Raw genomic sequence first — 20,775 nt, forward strand, 5'->3', positions numbered from 1 at the left:
GGGGGAATGTAGGGGAGGTGAGGATGATTTTCCATCCTCTAACATCCCATAGTGGTTAAATGTGTGACAATGTATTTTACATGAATTTTACTGTATTTTAACTGTCCTGCATTGTAATTAATAGTTATCTACCTGGGCTGAAGTATAGACAGCATTAACTATAATGGCAGACCCAGTTTGGGAAGGAGAACTGAGGGTTAGTGTCAAGAACAGGAAGTGAAGTTAGTGAGTTAGAGAAAGTGTAGTGAAAATTGCAGAGATCAAATGCTGCTGGAGCTAACATGACCATCTTACTCAGGGAAGTGGATTGCAATACAACCAGTCCATGCAAATCCATCTGTTGGCCCTGGGACCTCGAGATTGACGTCGGGGCCATTGGACATGGTTAGCCTGCAGTGCTGCAGGGAAAGATGGACGAAAGAGATGAAAGGTAATCCGGGTTCACTGCTTTCAGTGGAGAAAAATTCCTAGTGCTAAAGTAGTTATGGCCCATTATACTGCCTGGACGGCTATGTGAGGACATTTATACAGTTTGGAGAGCTATGTGGGGGCCAATATGCTGTTTTAATTTGTTATGTGGGGGTCAGTATACTCAGGGCAGTTTCTAGCCCAAAAATGACACAGGGCGAGAGTAGGAAATTTCTCCCCCCCCCCCCGGCACCGAAAATAATAAACATTATTTTTGTGGGCTTGAGTAATAAATAGAGAGCAGGCTTGTATCTTCCCTTTTTTTAATAAATTATAATTTGCCTTTAACTTATATAGAACTTGGGGAAAAGGGACAAGTATGCTAATTATTAACGGTGAGAACAAAGTTGTAGGTAAATAATATCTATTAATTATTTTGGAAACAGATCCTAAAAATTGTAGGTTGCAGATTTATGAGAAACTGACTCTTCTAGATTTAGCCGCTGCAAAAGCATTAATAGCTTCCGAATAATTCAGCTTTTCTGCCAGTTCATTTTCTATTGATAAAATAGCAAGAGATGATAACCTCTCATCTGTCATTGTGGTACGAAGATATGTTTTTATCAGCTTCAGTTTGCTAAAGCTTCTCTCACTGCTTGCAACTGTAATCGGAATAGTTAGTAATATCCTCATGGCAATCCATATGTTTTTAAACAGGTCATGAGAGTGCGTGTAATTTATGTGCTTCAAAACCTCCAGTGGTGTTATAGAAGAATTTGAAATCATTGGCTGAATATGTTTTAATTCTTCCAGCAATTCATTGCCGTCAATGTCACATTGTAGTTTGTCTACCTCTGCAGTATGGCTTAGCATATTTTCCAACGATTTGCACATATTTTTAAGTTGTTCTTTTTCTGGCAAATCTTTAATGTTGTATAGAAAGCCCCAACATTTATTATGCTCAGACAGTTGTGAGAAACGCCTCTCCAGTGATGCAACCATGTTATCTACAAGAGGGTAGAAAACAGAAATCTTAAAATGTTGCTCTGCATCTGTAATTAACTCATCCTGACTTTCATAGTCAAACAATTTTTTTTTTTTACTGGGCCTTTTATTTATTGTAAATTTAGCTTCGATGCCCAAGTCTGTAGCCATTTCAGTGGCCACGGTCTTTGCAGATTCATAGCCAGAATCACGATATTCTTTTACAAATATGGTACACTTCTTCAACAAATCGTTGCATCGAGTCATCTCCATATTTTTTGACTGCATAGATTTACTTACGATTTGTACCTGAAATAAAAGGTCATACCATACTACCAGTGTGATTAGAAAGGCAAAGTCTTCCAACATCACTGACAGTGACTTTGCTTCAGAAGCAAGAGTGGGATCATCAACCTTTTGCTCCAAATCTAGGAGAGCCTCGTGAATTTCCGGATATTGATAGCGTACTGCCTTTAAGCTTTCAACACGGCATTCCCAACGAGTAGCACATACCTTCTTCAGCGTAAGATGCTTCACATGTTCACATTGAAATTGGCAACAGCCAGGCAGCCTAGTCTGACAGTGATAGTGTGTGTGCTTAGCTCTTTGATCACTGTCTCAGGGAGCGCCCGTGCTCAGCCGAGAGCGCGGCGCCCCTGCACAGTATATTGGGACAGGTGAACGGCACGGTATATTGGGGGCAGGTGAACAGCACGGTATATTGGGGGTATGTGAATGGCACCGTATATTGGGGGCAGGTGAACGGCATGGTATATTAGGGCAGGTGAATGGCACAGTGTATTGGGGGGCAGGTGAATGGCACGGTATACTGGGGGCAGGTGAATGGCACAGTATATTGGGGCACGTGAATGGCACAGTATATTAGGGCAGGTGAACGGCACGGTATATTGGGGGCATGTGAATGGCACAGTATATTGGGGCAGGTGAACGGCACAGTATATTGGGGGCAGGTGAACGTCACAGTATATTGGGGGTATGTGAATGGCACAGTATATTGGGGGCATGTGAATGGCACAGTATATTTGGGCAGGTGAACGGCACGGTATATTGGGGGCATGTGAATGGCACAGTATATTGGGGCAGGTGAACGGCACGGTATATTGGGGGCAGGTGAACGGCACGGTATATTGGGGCAGGTGAATGGCACGGTATATTGGGGCAGGTGAATGGCACAGTATATTAGGGCATGTGAATGGCACAGTATATTAGGGCAGGTGAACGGCACGGTATATTGGGGGCATGTGAATGGCACAGTATATTGGGGCAGGTGAACGGCACGGTATATTGGGGGCAGGTGAACGTCACAGTATATTGGGGGTATGTGAATGGCACAGTATATTGGGGGCATGTGAATGGCACAGTATATTAGGGCAGGTGAACGGCACGGTATATTGGGGGCATGTGAATGGCACAGTATATTGGGGCAGGTGAACGGCACGGTATATTGGGGGCAGGTGAACGGCACGGTATATTGGGGCAGGTGAATGGCACGGTATATTGGGGGCAAGTGAATGGCACAGTATATTGGGGCAGGTGAATGGCACAGTATATTAGGGCAGGTGAACGGCACGGTATATTGGGGGCATGTGAATGGCACAGTATATTGGGGCAGGTGAACGGCACGGTATATTGGGGGCAGGTGAACGGCACGGTATATTGGGGGCAGGTGAACGGCACGGTATATTGGGGCAGGTGAATGGCACAGTAATTTGGGGGGCAGGTGAACAGCAAGGTATATTGGGGGCAGGTGAACGGCACGGTATATTGGGGGCAAGTGAATGGTACAGTATATTGGGGGGCATGTGAATGGCATAGTATATCGGGGCAGTCACTTTTGAGAGAAGAGGCAGATAACTGGGGCATGTCGCTGTCACTGACACCTTTGCATTGTCGCCTGGTGCCAAGTAGAAATCAGCAGGAGCTAAATGTTTCCACATACCAGCGCGGAGCGGAGGTGAGTGGCGGCGCCGAGGTGGCCGCAACCATTATGTGCGGTGCGGGGGGGGGGGCGCGGCGACGCGAGGCGATGATCTGACCGCTCAGCTGTCAGATTTGCAGCTGAGTTCGGGCAGGGCGCGCCCGCGCTCAGCACTGAGCGCGGCATCCGCGCCCCTGACAGCCCTTAAACAGCAGCAGCAGCGGGCAGGGGACCACCGGGGCCCGAGGCCTCTCCTGCGCCCCCCGGCCCCACGGCGCCCCGTGTGGCCGCCCTGCCCGCCCTGTTGAAGAAACGGCCCTGAGTATACTATTCAGAGGGCTAAGCTGGGGCTATTATACTGTTCGGAGAGCTGTGTTCTATATATTTCATTTGACGTTTTGAGAAGGAATCTATTATCTATAGTTGTTTTACTTCCTCCTGCTAGAGATTGGTGGATGTCTACTCTACCCAACATATAATCAGTCATTTACCACTATTCACAGCTCATTAACAGAAAAGCAGACATTCAGTGGAGAAAGTCACTTGCTAATCAAAGTTTACCTCCCTCTTGCTGATCTTGCTGAGAAAATACAGTTTGGATTTGCTGGAAATATTATTTTGACTTATTTCATAGATGATTGTAAGGTTGAGTGGTATTTAAGCAGCTAGTCTTTTTACCGTGAAAGAATTGTTTTTGTTAGAGAAGACCAGTAACCCTACAAATGAAAAAAATTGTAGTCACGTGTTTCTGATGGCTTGAGGTTCAATGCCTCAATTAATGGAGACTTGATCAAATTTTTCACAGATAACATTTGTCCTGCATAATGTGGCAAATTAAGATGCAGACAGAGTTTTAGACCATATGCAATTGGTGATTTTGCCATTAATTATTTCAGTTAGCTTAATGTGAAATCATTTACAGCCTGGCTTACAACAACTAAATCAGAAATGTAAACAACTTAGCCTTTAGCACATTTTGTCAAGTGAAAATTAAAAATATAGATACATTTCCATATTTTGAATAAATAACTGTTGTGCTGAGGGTTTTTTTTACTTTTTTATGTGTTTGCTAGATACCTTTTTTCCTAGGTTTTGTCTGACTCAAGAATCTAACCTATTTAGTGCTAAGCATAATAAATAATTACTCTAAAACTCTACTATGAAAAAATGAATGATCCAGAGTGGCAAACTCACATTAGTTCACTTTTACTAAATGCCTTAATAAAATGAATGGCATAATACAATATATTTAAAATCAGTGACCCAATGACCAGAAGTCGAGTAAAGGTTATCTGTCTCAACAAAACAATGGAGCAATGCACAAGATTAGTTTGTCTTATTATTGAGGCTAACCATTAACCCCTTTCTGACATCGGACGTACAATCTCGTTGAGGTGGGGTGGGCCCGTATGACCACCGACGGGATAGTATGTCCAGCGCGATCGGCCGCGCTCACGGGGGGAGCGCGGCCGGGTGTCAGCTGACTATTGCAGCTGACATCCGGCACTATGTGCCAGGAGCGGTCACGGACCACCCCCGGCACATTAACCCCGGCACACTGCGATCAAACTTGATCGCAGTGTTCCGGCGGTATAGGGAAGCATCGCGCAATCCCTGCGGGCATCCCTGAGACCCCCGGAGCAGAGCGATGTAATTGCGTTGCTCCGAGCGTCTCTTACCTCCTATCCCTGTAGGCCCCGGATCCAAAATGGCCACAGGGCTGCATCCGGGTCCTGCAGGGACTACTTCCGGGTCCAGAGCAGGCGCTGGTTAGCCTGCAGCGCTGTAAGTCAGATCGCTGATCTGACAGAGTGCTGTGCAAACTGTCAGATCAGCGATCTGTGATGTCCCCCCCCCCGGGACAAAGTAAAAAGTAAAAAAAAAAAAATCCACATGTGTAAAAAAATAAATAAATAAATAATAATTCCTAAATAAAGAAAAAAAATTTTTATTCCCATAAATACATTTCTTTATCTAAATTAAGAAAAAAAAAAACAATAAATGTACACATATTTATTAATGCCGCGTCCGTAACGACCCAACCTATAAAACTGTCCCACTAGTTAACCCCTTCAGTGAACACCGTAAGAAAAAAAAAACGAGGCTAAAAATGCTTTATTATCATACCGCCGAACAAAAAATGGAATAACACGCGATCAAAAAGACAGATACAAATAACCATGGTACCGCTGAAAACGTCATCTTGTCCCGCAAAAAAAAAGTCACCATACAGCATCATAAGCAAAAAAATAAAAAAGTTATAGTCCTCAGAATAAAGCGATGCCAAAATAATTATTTTTTCTATAAAATAGCTTTTATCGTATAAAAGCGCCAAAACATAAAAAAAGATATAAATGAAATATCGCTGTAATCATACTGACCCGAAAAATAGAACTTCTTTATCAATTTTACCAAATGTGGAACGGTATAAATGCCTCCCCCAAAAGAAATTCATGAATAGCTGGTTTTTGGTCATTCTGCCTCACAAAAATCGGAATAAAAAGAAATAAAAAACTGTCACATGTCCGCAAATGTTACCAATAAAAACGTCAACTCGTCCTGCAAAAAACAAGACCTCATATGATTCTGTGGACCAAAATATGGAAAAATTATAGGTCTCAAAATGTGGAGACGCAAAAACTTTTTTGCCATAAAAAGCGTGTTTTAGTGTGTGACAGCTGCCAATCATAAAAATCCGCTATAAAAAAACACTACAAAAGTACATCAAACCCCCCTTCATCACCTGTTGTGAACTGTATTTCTTGGCTCCCTCTTGTGATCACTAGCGGTATGACACTTTGATTGTCTTTCTCCAGGTTGGTTCCCATCTGGTTCGTTAGGCCTTGGGTGTTCCTATTTAGACTTCCTGGAAACTCAGTCTAGTGCCTGGAATCGATGTAATCAGTCTATGTCTGTTTTCTCCTGACTCCTGGTCCTCTGATTTTTGCAAGAAAAGCTAAGTCCGCTTTCTTATTTTGGTTTATTGCATTTGTTCTTATTTTGTTCCAGCTTGTACAAAATGTGATTCCTGTTTTTGCTGGAAGCTCTAAGAGGGCTGATATTCTCCCCCCACACCGTTAGTCGGTGCGGGGGTTCTTGGATATTCAGCGTGGATATTTTTGTAGGGTTTTTGCTGACCGCATAAGTCCGCGTCCTATTTTCTGCTATTAATTAGTGGGCCTCTCTTTGCCATATCTAGTTCATTCTTACGTTTGTCTTTTCTTCTTACCTCACCGTTATTATTTGTTGGGGGCTTGTATATTAACTTTGGGGTCCTTTCTCTTGAGGCAAGTGAGGTCTTATTTTCTCTGAAAGGGTTAGTTAGTTCTCCGGCTGGTGCGAGACGTCTAGAACCAACGTAGGTACGTTCCCCGGCCACTTCTAGTTGTTGTGCTAGGATTAGGTATGCGGTCAGCCAAGTTACCACCTCCCTATGAGCTGGTTTTTGTGGTTGCGGACTTAGCTACAACTCCTGAGATCCTCTACCACTAGGATAATTTCAGTATCCTTTGCCACTATTGTCTGACTTGTTTGCCCGGATTAAGGGTGCCAAGTGGTTCACCAAGATAGATCTTCGGGGTGCGTAAAACCTTGTGCGCATTAAGCAGGGAGATGAATGGAAAACTGCGTTTAATACGCCCGAAGGTCATTTTGAGTACTTGGTGATGCCTTTTGGGCTCTCTAATGCTCCTTCAGTGTTTCAGTCCTTTATGCATGACATCTTCCGGAAGTATCTAGATAAATTTATGATTGTTTATCTGGATGATATTCTGTTTTTTTCTGATGATTGGGATTCTCATGTAAAACAGGTCAGGATGGTGTTTCAGGTTTTGCGTGATAATGCTTTGTTTGTGAAGGGCTCAAAGTGTCTCTTTGGAGTGCAGAAGGTTTCCTTTTTGGGTTTCATTTTCTCCCCTTCTGCTGTGGAAATGGACCCAGTCAAGGTCCGAGCTATTCATGATTGGACTCAATCCACGTCTGTTAAGAGTCTACAGAAGTTCTTGGGTTTTGCTAATTTCTACCGTCGTTTTATTGCTAATTTCTCTAGCGTTGTTAAACCTTTGACGGATATGACCAAGAAAGGTTCTGATGTTGCTAATTGGGCTCCGGCAGCCGTCGAGGCTTTCCGGGAGCCGAAGCGCCGGTTTACTTCGGCGCCTGTTTTGTGCCAGCCTGATGTCTCACTTCCCTTTCAGGTTGAAGTGGACGCTTCTGAGATCAGTGCAGGGGCTGTTTTGTTGCAGAGAGGCTCTGGTTGCTCTGTGATGAGACCTTGTGCTTTTTTTTCTAGGAAATTTTCGCCTGCGGAGCGGAACTATGATGTTGGTAATCGGGAGTTGTTGGCCATGAAGTGGGCATTTGAGGAGTGGAGTCATTGGCTCGAGGGAGCTAAGCATCGTGTGGTGGTCTTGACTGATCACAAAAATTTGATGTATCTCGAGTCTGCTAAGCGCCTGAATCCTAGACAGGCTCGTTGGTCGTTGTTTTTCTCCCGTTTTGACTTTGTGGTCTCATACCTGCCTGGTTCAAAGAATGTGAAGGCTGATGCTCTTTCTAGGAGTTTTGTGCCTGACTCTCCGGGAGTCTCAGAGCCAGCTGGTATTCTTAAAGAGGGAGTAATCTTGTCGGCCATTTCTCCTGATTTGCGACGTGTGTTGCAGAGATTTCAGGCTGGTAGACCTGATCCTTGCCCACCTGATAGACTGTTTGTTCCTGATAAATGGACCAGCAGAGTTATCTCCGAGGTTCATTCCTCAGTGTTGGCAGGGCATCCTGGGATTTTTGGTACCAGAGATTTGGTAGCTAGGTCCTTTTGGTGGCCTTCCTTGTCGCGGGATGTGCGTTCGTTTGTGCAGTCCTGTGGGATTTGTGCTCGGGCTAAGCCTTGCTGTTCTCGTGCCAGCGGGTTGCTTTTGCCCTTGCCCGTCCCGAAGAGGCCCTGGACACACATTTCCATGGATTTCATTTCAGATCTTCTGGTGTCTCAAGGAATGTCTGTCATCTGGGTGGTATGTGATCGCTTTTCCAAGATGGTCCATTTGGTGCCCTTGCCTAAGTTGCCTTCCTCTTCCGATCTGGTTCCTTTGTTCTTTCAGAATGTGGTTCGTTTGCATGGCATTCCTGAGAAAATCGTGTCTGACAGAGGATCCCAGTTTGTGTCCAGATTCTGGCGATCTTTTTGTGCTAAGATGGGCATTGATTTGTCGTTTTCATCTGCCTTTCATCCTCAGACTAATGGCCAAACGGAGCGAACTAATCAGACACTGGAGGCTTATTTGAGATGTTTTGTTTCTGCGGATCAGGATGATTGGGTGACCTTCTTGCCATTGGCTGAGTTTGCCCTCAATAATCCGGCTAGTTCTGCTACTTTGGTTTCGCCATTTTTCTGCAACTCTGGTTTTCATCCTCGTTTTTCCTCGGGGCATGATGAATCTTCTGACTGTCCTGGGGTGGATTCCGTGGTGGATAGGTTGCAGCAGATTTGGAATCATGTGGTGGACAACTTGAAGTTGTCACAGGAGAAGGCTCAGCGTTTTGCCAACCACCGCCGCGGTGTGGGTCCCTGACTTCTTGTTGGGGATTTGGTTTGGTTGTCTTCTCGGTATGTCCCTCTGAAGGTTTCCTCTCCTAAGTTTAAGCCTCGCTTTATTGGTCCTTATAAAATTTTGGAAGTCCTTAATCCGGTGTCTTTTCGTTTGGATCTTCCGGTGTCGTTTGCCATTCACAATGTGTTCCATAGGTCTTTGTTGCGGCAGTACGTTGTGCCTGTGGTTCCTGCTGTTGACCCTGCTGCTCCGGTCTTGGTTGAGGGCGAGTTGGAGTACGTGGTGGAGAAGATCTTGGATTCTCGTCTCTCTAGACGGAGGCTTCAGTATCTGGTCAAATGGAAGGGCTATGGTCAGGAGGATAATTCCTGGGTGGTCGCCTCTGATGTTCATGCGACCGATTTGGTTCGTGCCTTTCACGCTGCTCATCCTGATCGCCCTGGTGGTCGTGGTGAGGGTTCGGTGACCCCTCCTTAAAGGGGGGGTACTGTTGTGAACTGTATTTCTTGGCTTCCTCTTGTGATCACTAGCGGTATGACACTTTGATTGTCTTTCCCCAGGTTGGTTCCCACCTGGTTCGTTAGGCCTTGGGTGTTCCTATTTAGACTTCCTGGAAACTCAGTCTAGTGCCTGGAATCGATGTAATCAGTCTATGTCTGTTTTCTCCTGACTCCTGGTCCTCTGATTTTTGCAAGAAAAGCTAAGTCCGCTTTCTTATTTTGGTTTATTGCATTTGTTCTTATTTTGTTCCAGCTTGTACAAAATGTGATTCCTGTTTTTGCTGGAAGCTCTAAGGGGGCTGATATTCTCCCCCCACACCGTTAGTCGGTGCGGGGGTTCTTGGATATTCAGCGTGGATATTTTTGTAGGGTTTTTGCTGACCGCATAAGTCCGCTTCCTATTTTCTGCTATTAATTAGTGGGCCTCTCTTTGCTATATCTAGTTCATTCTTATGTTTGTATTTTCTTCTTACCTCACTGTTATTATTTGTTGGGGCTTGTATATTAACTTTGGGGTCCTTTCTCTTGAGGCAAGTGAGGTCTTATTTTCTCTGAAAGGGTTAGTTAGTTCTCCGGCTGGTGCGAGACGTCTAGAACCAACGTAGGTACGTTCCCCGGCTGCTTCTAGTTGTTGTGCTAGGATTAGGTATGCGGTCAGCCAAGTTACCACCTCCCTATGAGCTGGTTTTTGTGGTTGCGGACTTAGCTACAACTCCTGAGATCCTCTACCACTAGGATCATAACATCACCCCCTTAGTTAGGGAAAAATAATAAAATTAAAAAATGTATTTATTTCCATTTTCCCATTAGGGATAGGGCTAGGGTTAGGGTTAGGGCTAGGGTTAGGGTTGGGGCTAGGGTTGGAGCTAAAGTTAGGGTTAGGGTTGGGGCTAAAGTTAGGGTTAGGGTTGGGTCTAAAGTTGGGTTAGGGTTGGGGCTGAACTTAGGTTTAGGGTTGGGGCTAAAGTTAGGGTTAGGGTTTGGATTACATTTACGGTTGGGATTAGGGTTGGGATTAGAGTTGGGGGTGTGTCAGGGTTAGGGGTGTGGTTAGGGTTACCATTGGGATTAGGGTTAGGGGTGTGTTTGGATTAGGGTTTCAGGTAGAATTGGGGAGTTTCCACTGTTCAGGCACATCAGGGGCTCTCCAAACGCAACATGGCATCCGATCTCAATTCCAGCTAATGCTGCGTGGAAAAAGTAAAACAGTGCTCCTTCCCTTCCGAGCTCTCCCGTGCGCCCAAACAGGGGTTTACCACAACATATGGGGTATCAGCGTACTTGGGACCAATTGGACAACAACTTTTGGGGTCCAAGTTCTCTTGTTATCTTTGGGAAAATAAAAAATTGGGGGGCTAAAAATGTTTTTTGTGTGGAAAAAAAATATTTTTTATTTACACTTGGGGGTTCAAAGTTCTCACAACACATCTAGATAAGTTCCTTGGGAGGTCTAGTTTCCAATATGGGGTCACTTGTGGGGGGTTTCTACTGTTTGGGTACATCAGGGGCTCTGCAAATGCAACGTGACACCTGCAGACCAATCCATCTAATTCTGCACTCCAAATGGCGCTCCTTCCCTTCCAAGCTCTGACATGCGCCCAAACAGTGGTTCCCCCCCACATACGGGGTATCAGCTTACTCAGGGCAAATTGGACAACAACTTTTGGGGTCCAATTTCTCCTGTTACCCTTGGGAAAATACAAAACAGGGGGCTAAAAAATCATTTTTGTGAGAAAAAAAAAGAATTTTTATTTTCACGGCTCTGCGTTGTAAACTGTAGCGAAACACTTGGGGTTCAAAGTTCTCACAAGACATCTAGATAAGTTCCTTAGGGGGTCTTCTTTCCAAAATTGTGTCACTTGTGGGAGTTTTTAATGTTTAGGCACATCAGGGGCTCTCCAAACGTGACATGGTGTCCTGTCATGATTCTCAATGGCGAGAGAACATAGCCCAGCATATATAAGAACTAGCTCTTGGAAGATGGAATCTAAACTGACCATGAACTAAACCTGCCGCACAATTAACAGTGGCCGGGTAGCGTGCCTACGTTTTATCCCTAGACGCCCAGCGCCAGCCGGAGGACTAACTAATCCTAGCAGAGGAAAATACAGTCCTGGCTCACCTCTAGAGAAATTTCCCCAAAAGGCAGACAGAGGCCCCCACATATATTGGCGGTGATTTTAGATGAAATGACAAACGTAGTATGAAAATAGGTTTAGCAAAATCGAGGTCCGCTTACTAGATAGCAGGAAGACAGAAAGGGCACTTTCATGGTCAGCTGAAAACCCTATCAAAACACCATCCAGAAATTACTTTAAGACTCTAGTATTAACTCATAACACCAGAGTGGCAATTTCAGATCACAAGAGCTTTCCAGACACAGTAACGAAACAGCAGCTGTGAACTGGAACAAAATGCAAAAACAAACAAGGACGAAAGTCCAACTTAGCTGGGAGTTGTCTAGTAGCAGGAACATGCAAAGAAAGGCTTCTGATTACATTGTTGACCGGCATGAAACTGACAGAGGAGCAAGGTTATATAGAGACTCCCACATCCTGATGGGAACAGGTGAACAGAGAGGATGATGCACACAAGTTCAATTCCACCAGTGGCCACCGGGGGAGCCCAGAATCCAATTTCACAACAGTACCCCCCCCTCAAGGAGGGGGCACCGAACCCTCACCAGAACCACCAGGGCGATCAGGATGAGCCCTATGAAAGGCACGGACAAGATCGGAGGCATGAACATCAGAGGCAGTCACCCAAGAATTATCCTCCTGACCGTATCCCTTACATTTGACCAGATACTGGAGTTTCCGTCTGGAAACACGGGAGTCTAAGATCTTTTCCACAACGTACTCCAACTCACCCTCAACCAACACCGGAGCAGGAGGCTCAACGGAAGGCACAACCGGTACCTCATACCTGCGCAATAATGACCGATGAAAAACATTATGAATAGAAAAAGATGCAGGGAGGTCCAAACGGAAGGACACAGGGTTAAGAATCTCCAATATCTTGTACGGGCCGATGAACCGAGGCTTAAACTTAGGGGAAGAAACCCTCATAGGGACAAAACGAGAAGACAACCACACCAAGTCCCCAACACAAAGCCGAGGACCAACACGACGACGGCGGTTAGCAAAAAGCTGAGTCTTCTCCTGGGACAACTTCAAATTGTCCACTACCTGCCCCCAAATCTGATGCAACCTCTCCACCACAGCATCCACTCCAGGACAATCCGAAGATTCCACCTGACCGGAGGAAAATCGAGGATGAAACCCCGAATTACAGAAAAACGGGGACACCAAGGTGGCAGAGCTGGCCCGATTATTGAGGGCGAACTCCGCCAATGGCAAAAAAGCAACCCAATCATCCTGATCCGCAGACACAAAACACCTCAAATATGTCTCCAAGGTCTGATTAGTCCGCTCGGTCTGGCCATTAGTCTGAGGATGGAAAGCAGACGAAAAAGACAAATCTATGCCCATCCTAGCACAGAATGCCCGCCAAAATCTAGACATGAATTGGGTCCCTCTGTCAGAAACGATATTCTCCGGAATACCATGCAAACGAACAACATTTTGAAAAAACAGAGGAACCAACTCGGAAGAAGAAGGCAACTTAGGCAAGGGAACCAAATGGACCATCTTAGAAAAACGGTCACACACCACCCAGATGACAGACATCTTCTGAGAAACAGGCAGATCCGAAATAAAATCCATCGAGATGTGCGTCCAAGGCCTCTTCGGAATAGGCAAGGGCAACAACAATCCACTAGCCCGAGAACAACAAGGCTTGGCCCGAGCACAAACGTCACAAGACTGCACAAAGCCTCGCACATCTCGTGACAGGGAAGGCCACCAGAAGGACCTTGCCACCAAATCCCTGGTACCAAAGATTCCAGGATGACCTGCCAACGCAGAAGAATGAACCTCAGAGATGACTCTACTGGTCCAATCATCAGGAACAAACAGTCTACCAGGTGGGCAACGATCCGGTCTATCCGCCTGAAACTCCTGCAAGGCCCACCGCAGGTCTGGAGAAACGGCAGACAATATCACTCCATCCTTAAGGATACCTGTGGGCTCAGAATTACCAGGGGAGTCAGGCTCAAAACTCCTAGAAAGGGCATCCGCCTTAACATTCTTAGAACCCGGTAGGTATGACACCACAAAATTAAACCGAGAGAAAAACAACGACCAGCGCGCCTGTCTAGGATTCAGGCGCCTGGCAGACTCAAGGTAAATTAAATTTTTGTGGTCAGTCAATACCACCACCTGATGTCTGGCCCCCTCAAGCCAGTGACGCCACTCCTCAAAAGCCCACTTCATGGCCAAAAGCTCCCGATTCCCAATATTATAATTCCGCTCGGCGGGCGAAAATTTACGGGAAAAAAAGGCACAAGGTCTCATCACGGGGCAGTCGGAACTTCTCTGCGACAACACCGCCCCAGCTCCGATTTCAGAAGCGTCGACCTCAACCTGAAAAGGAAGAGCAACATCAGGCTGACGCAACACAGGGGCGGAAGAAAAGCGGCGCTTAAGCTCCCGAAAGGCCTCCACAGCAGCAGGGGACCAATCAGCAACATCAGCACCCTTCTTAGTCAAATCACTCAATGGTTTAACAACATCAGAAAAACCAGCAATAAATCGACGATAAAAGTTAGCAAAGCCCAAAAATTTCTGAAGACTCTTAAGAGAAGAGGGTTGCGTCCAATCACAAATAGCCTGAACCTTGACAGGATCCATCTCGATGGAAGAGGGGGAAAAAATGTATCCCAAGAAGGAAATCTTTTGAACCCCAAAAACGCACTTAGAACCCTTCACACACAAGGAATTAGACCGCAAAACCTGAAAAACCCTCCTGACCTCCTGGACAAGAGAGTCCCAGTCATCCGAAAAAATCAGAATATCATCCAGATACACAATCATAAATTTATCCAAATAATCGCGGAAAATGTCATGCATAAAGGACTGGAAGACTGAAGGGGCATTTGAAAGACCAAAAGGCATCACCAAATACTCAAAGTGGCCCTCGGGCGTATTAAATGCGGTTTTCCACTCATCCCCCTGCTTGATTCGCACCAAATTATACGCCCCACGGAGATCAATCTTAGAGAACCACTTGGCCCCCTTTATACGAGCAAACAAATCAGTCAGCAGTGGTAACGGATATTGATATTTAACCGTGATTTTATTCAAAAGCCGATAATCAATACACGGCCTCAAAGAGCCATCTTTCTTAGACACAAAGAAAAAACCGGCTCCTAAGGGAGATGACGAAGGACGAATATGTCCCTTTTCCAAGGACTCCTTTATATATTCTCGCATAGCAGCGTGTTCAGGCACAGACAGATTAAATAAACGACCCTTAGGGTATTTACTACCCGGGATCAAATCTATGGCACAATCGCACTCCTGGTGCGGAGGTAGTGAACCAAGCTTGGGTTCTTCAAAAACGTCACGATAGTCAGACAAGAATTCAGGAATCTCAGAGGGAATAGATGATGAAATGGAAACCAAAGGTACGTCCCCATGAGTCCCTTTACATCCCCAGCTTAACACAGACATAGCTTTCCAGTCGAGGACTGGGTTATGAGATTGCAGCCATGGCAATCCTAGCACCAAAACATCATGTAGATTATACAGCACCAGAAAGCGAATAATCTCCTGGTGATCCGGATTAATACGCATAGTTACTTGTGTCCAGTATTGTGGTTTATTACTAGCCAATGGGGTGGAGTCAATCCCCTTCAGAGGTATAGGAGCTTCCAAAGGCTCCAAATCATACCCACAGCGTTTGGCAAAGGACCAATCCATAAGACTCAAAGCGGCGCCAGAGTCGACATAGGCGTCCGCGGTAATAGATGATAAAGAACAAATCAGGGTCACAGATAGAATAAACTTAGACTGTAAAGTGCTAATTGAAACAGACTTGTCAAGCTTCTTAGTACGCTTAGAGCATGCTGATATAACATGAGTTGAATCACCACAATAGAAGCACAACCCATTTTTTCGTCTAAAATTCTGCCGCTCGCTTCTGGACAGAATTCTATCACATTGCATATTTTCTGGCGTCTTCTCAGTAGACACCGCCAAATGGTGCACAGGTTTGCGCTCCCGCAGACGCCTATCGATCTGAATAGCCATTGTCATGGACTCATTCAGACCCGCAGGCACAGGGAACCCCACCATAACATCCTTAATGGCATCAGAGAGACCTTCTCTGAAAATCGCCGCCAGGGCGCACTCATTCCACTGAGTAAGCACAGACCATTTACGGAATTTTTGGCAGTATATTTCAGCTTCATCTTGCCCCTGAGATAGGGACATCAAAGCTTTTTCCGCCTGAAGCTCTAAATGAGGTTCCTCATAAAGCAACCCCAAGGCCAGAAAAAACGCATCCACATTGAGCAACGCAGGATCCCCTGGTGTCAATGCAAAAGCCCAATCTTGAGGGTCGCCCCGGAGCAAGGAAACCACAATCCTGACCTGCTGTGCAGGATCTCCGGCAGAGCGAGACCTCAGGGACAAAAACAATTTGCAATTATTTTTAAAATTTTGAAAGCAAGATCTATTCCCTGAAAAAAATTCAGGCCAAGGAATTCTAGGTTCAGACATAGGTGCATGAACAACAAAATCTTGCAAATTTTGTACCTTCGTGGCGAGATTATTCAAACCTGTAGCTACACTCTGAAGATCCATTTCAAACAGGTGAACACAGAGCCATTCAAGGATTAGAAGGAGAGAAAGAGAGGAAGGCTGCAGTATAGGCAGAATAGCAAGTGATTCAATTATGAGCACACTCAGAACTAGAGAAAAAAAAAAAAAAAAAAATTTCAGCAGACTTCTTTTTTCCCTCCTTTCTCAGCCAATAATTTAACCCTTTTTGGCCGGTCAAACTGTCATGATTCTCAATGGCGAGAGAACATAGCCCAGCATATATAAGAACTAGCTCTTGGAAGATGGAATCTAAACTGACCATGAACTAAACCTGCCGCACAATTAACAGTGGCCGGGTAGCGTGCCTACGTTTTATCCCTAGACGCCCAGCGCCAGCCGGAGGACTAACTAATCCTAGCAGAGGAAAATACAGTCCTGGCTCACCTCTAGAGAAATTTCCCCAAAAGGCAGACAGAGGCCCCCACATATATTGGCGGTGATTTTAGATGAAATGACAAACGTAGTATGAAAATAGGTTTAGCAAAATCGAGGTCCGCTTACTAGATAGCAGGAAGACAGAAAGGGCACTTTCATGGTCAGCTGAAAACCCTATCAAAACACCATCCAGAAATTACTTTAAGACTCTAGTATTAACTCATAACACCAGAGTGGCAATTTCAGATCACAAGAGCTTTCCAGACACAGTAACGAAACAGCAGCTGTGAACTGGAACAAAATGCAAAAACAAACAAGGACGAAAGTCCAACTTAGCTGGGAGTTGTCTAGTAGCAGGAACATGCAAAGAAAGGCTTCTGATTACATTGTTGACCGGCATGAAACTGACAGAGGAGCAAGGTTATATAGAGACTCCCACATCCTGATGGGAACAGGTGAACAGAGAGGATGATGCACACAAGTTCAATTCCACCAGTGGCCACCGGGGGAGCCCAGAATCCAATTTCACAACAGTGTCCCATCTCAATTCCAGTCAATTTTGCATTGAAAATTCAAACAGCGCTCCTTCCTTTCCGAGCTCTGGTATGCACCCAAACAGTCAATTACCCCCACATATGGGGTATCACCATACTCAGGACAAATTGCACAACAACGTTTGGGGTCCAATTTCTTCTCTTACCCTTGGGAAAATAAAAAATTGGGGGCGAAAAAATCATTTGTGTGAAAAAATATGATTTTTTATTTTTACGGCTCTGCATTATAAACTGCTGTGAAGCACTTGTTGGGTCAAAGTGCTCACCACACATCTAGATAAGTTCCTTAAGGGGTCTACTTTCCAAAATGGTGTCACTTGTGGGGGTTTCAATGTTTAGGCACATCAGGGGCTCTCCACACCCAACATGGCGTCCCATCTCAATTCCAGTCAATTTTGCATTGAAAAGCAAAATGGCGCTCCTTCCCTTCCGAGCTCTGCTATGCGCCCAAACAGTGGTTTACCCCCACATATGGGGTATCATCGTACTCAGGACAAATTGCACAACAACTTTTGTGGTCTAATTTCTTCTCTTACCCTTGGGAAAATAAAAAAATGGGGGTGAAAAGATCATTTTTGTGAAAAAATATGATTTTTTATTTTTACGGCTCTGCATTATAAACTTCTGTGAAGCACTTGGTGGTTCAAAGTGCTCACCACACATCTAGATAAGTTCCTTAGGGGGTCTACTTTCCAAAATGGTGTCACTTGTGGGGGTTTCACTGTTTAGGCACATCAGGGGCTCTCCAAACGCAACATGGCGTCCCATCTCAATTCCAGTCAATTTTGCATTGAAAAGTAAAATGGCGCTCCTTTCCTTCCGAGATCTGCCATGCGCCCAAACAGTGGTTTACCCCCACATATGGGGTATCAGCGTACTCAGGACAAATTGTACAACAACTTTTAGGGTCCATTTTCTCCTGTTACCCTTGGTAAAATAAAACAAATTGGAGCTGAAATAAATTTTGTGTGAAGTTTTTAGAATGGTGTCACACTTGGGTATTTTCTATCATATAGACCCCTCAAAATGACTTCAAATGAGATGTGGTCCCTAAAAAATAATGGTGTTGTAAAATTGAGAAATTTCTGGTCAACTTTTAACCCTTATAACTCCCTAACAAAAAAAAAATTTGGTTCCAAAATTGTGCTGATGTAAAGTAGACATGTGGGAAATGTTACTTATTAAGTATTTTGCGTGACATATCTCTGTGATTTAAGGGCATAAAAATTAAAAGTTGGAAAATTGCAAAATTTTCAAAATTTTTGCCAAATTTCCCTTTTTTTCACAAATAAACGCAGGTAATATCAAAGAAAATTTACCACTATCATGAAGTACAATATGTCACGAAAAAACATTGTCAGAATCACCAGGATCCGTTGAAGTGTTCCAGAGTTATAACCTCATAAAGGGACAGTGGTCAGTGTTGTAAAAATTGGCCTGGTCATTAATGTGCAAACCACCCTTGGGGGTAAAGGGGTTAATGGTATAAACCACAAATATATGATGTAAACATATAGGCAAAAACAACTGATGCTTTTTTTGTAGTAGGAATAGTGGTCTTGATAGTGGCAATGCCTTATTAAACAAATGTGTGCATCAGTATCACAAAGTATAATAGAATAACATCAATCAGGTAGCATTGGAAGTGGTCACTTATCAGTGTATCCAAAAAAAGTGTATATGCAAAAAGAACATTCTCAACTAGGGTTGAGCGACCTTTACTTTAATAAGATCGGGTCGGGTTTCACGAAACCCGACTTTTTCAAAAGTCGGGTCGAGTGAAATCGGCCGATCCTATAAAAAAGTCGGGGTCGGGGTCGGCCGAAACTCGAAACCCAAAGCAGTGCATTGGGTTTCCAATGGTTCCCAGGGTCTGAAGGAGCGGAAACTCTCCTTTAGGCCCTGGGATCCATATTTAAGTGTAAAATAAAGAATTAAAATAAAAAATATCGCTATACTTACCCTCTGACGGGCCCTGGTACTAACCGGGAACCTTCCTTCCTTAGAATCAGCCTTCCAGGACCTTGCGGTGACGTCACGGTGATGTCGCGGCTTGTGATTGGTCGCGCGGCCGCCCATGTGACCGCTGCGCAACCAATCACAAGCCGCGACGTCACCGTGACGTCACCGAAGGTCCTGGAAAGGCTGATTCTTAGGAAGGAAGGCTGCCGGAAAGAAGCAGGGCGTGTCCGAGGGTGAGTATATACCTAATAGGAATATACTCACCCTCGGCTTCGTTCCGGCAGCCTTCCTTCCTAAGAATCAGCCCTTCCAGGACCTACGGTGACGTCACGGTGACGTCGCGGCTTGTGATTGGTCACGCAGCGGTCACATGGGTGGCTGCGCGACCAATCACAAGCCGCGACGTCACCGCGACGTCACCGCAAGGTCCTGGAAGGCTGATTCTAAGGAAGGAAGGTTCCCGGTTAGTACCAGGGCCCGTCAGAGGGTAAGTATAGCGATATTTTTTATTTTAATTCTTTATTTTACAATTAAATCTGAATTCCGATACCAATTCCCGATATCTTAAACATATCGGGAATCGGTATCGGAATTCCGATTCCAGATTCAGAAGATCACCGACTTCATGGCCGACCCCACACAGGGGTCGGGTTTCATGAAACCCGACTTTGCCAAAAGTCGGCGACTTCTGAAAATTGCCGACCCGTTTCGCTCAACCCTATTCTCAACCATTTCACAGCTCAAGGTACTGGGATATTCTTGTTCTAGTTAAGCACATGGAAGAAAGAATTAGCACCCTTGTTCTAGAAATTGTTCTAGAAAATGAAATATTTCTCCCAGAAAATGATTGCAATTAAACATGTTTTGTTATCCACGTGTTTATTTCCTTTATGTGTATTGAGTCAACTTCTCCCTTTTTTATTTAGTTGCAGGTGTGAAATTCATATTGCCCACACCTGTTACTTGCTACAGGTGAGTTTGAACAATCATTCATCACATGTTGCAAAGTTGTTTACCTTTACTTTTGGAAAGGTGCCAAACAATTTTGTCTGGTCCTTTTTTGGGGATTTGTGTGAAATTATGTACAATTTGCCTTTTTTTCTCAGTCTCTCATGTCAAAGTGTCAACACTTTTTGGCAAAAATGAGTTCTAAATTATCATGCAAATGCTATTTGTCTCTGATTTTCCCAAATGGCCAATGCAAATGCACAATGATTAAATCATCAACCGTTATAGAATAAATACATTTGTGCTCAAAAGTTTATACAGGTCCTTCTCAAAAAATTAGCATATAGTGTTAAATTTCATTATTTACCATAATGTAATGATTACAATTAAACTTTCATATATTATAGATTCATTATCCACCAACTGAAATTTGTCAGGTCTTTTATTGTTTTAATACTGATGATTTTGGCATACAACTCCTGATAACCCAAAAAACCTGTCTCAATAAATTAGCATATTTCACCCGTCCAATCAAATAAAAGTGTTTTTTAATAACAAACCAAAAAACCAACAAATAATAATGTTCAGTTATGCACTCAATACTTGGTCGGGAATCCTTTGGCAGAAATGACTGCTTCAATGCGGCGTGGCATGGAGGCAATCAGCCTGTGACACTGCTGAGATGTTATGGAGGCCCAGGATGCTTCAATAGCGGCCTTAAGCTCATCCAGAGTGTTGGGTCTTGCGTCTCTCAACTTTCTCTTCACAATATCCCACAGATTCTCTATGGGGTTCAGGTCAGGAGAGTTGGCAGGCCAATTGAGCACAGTAATA

General features: G+C 44.5%; 1 long non-coding RNA gene across 1 annotated transcript in view; it reads left to right on the top strand.

Moving 5' to 3' along the window:
• Nucleotides 1–20,775, top strand: part of LOC143787333 (uncharacterized) — a 93,879-nt gene that overhangs the window by 45,655 nt on the left and 27,449 nt on the right. The window contains exon 2 of the long non-coding RNA XR_013218329.1: nt 19,920–19,965. This is a non-coding gene — a long non-coding RNA (uncharacterized LOC143787333). The remainder of the gene's footprint in view (nt 1–19,919; nt 19,966–20,775) is intronic.

The sequence above is a fragment of the Ranitomeya variabilis genome, chromosome 8, assembly GCF_051348905.1.
Source record: "Ranitomeya variabilis isolate aRanVar5 chromosome 8, aRanVar5.hap1, whole genome shotgun sequence".
Classification (NCBI taxonomy): Eukaryota; Metazoa; Chordata; class Amphibia; order Anura; family Dendrobatidae; genus Ranitomeya; species Ranitomeya variabilis.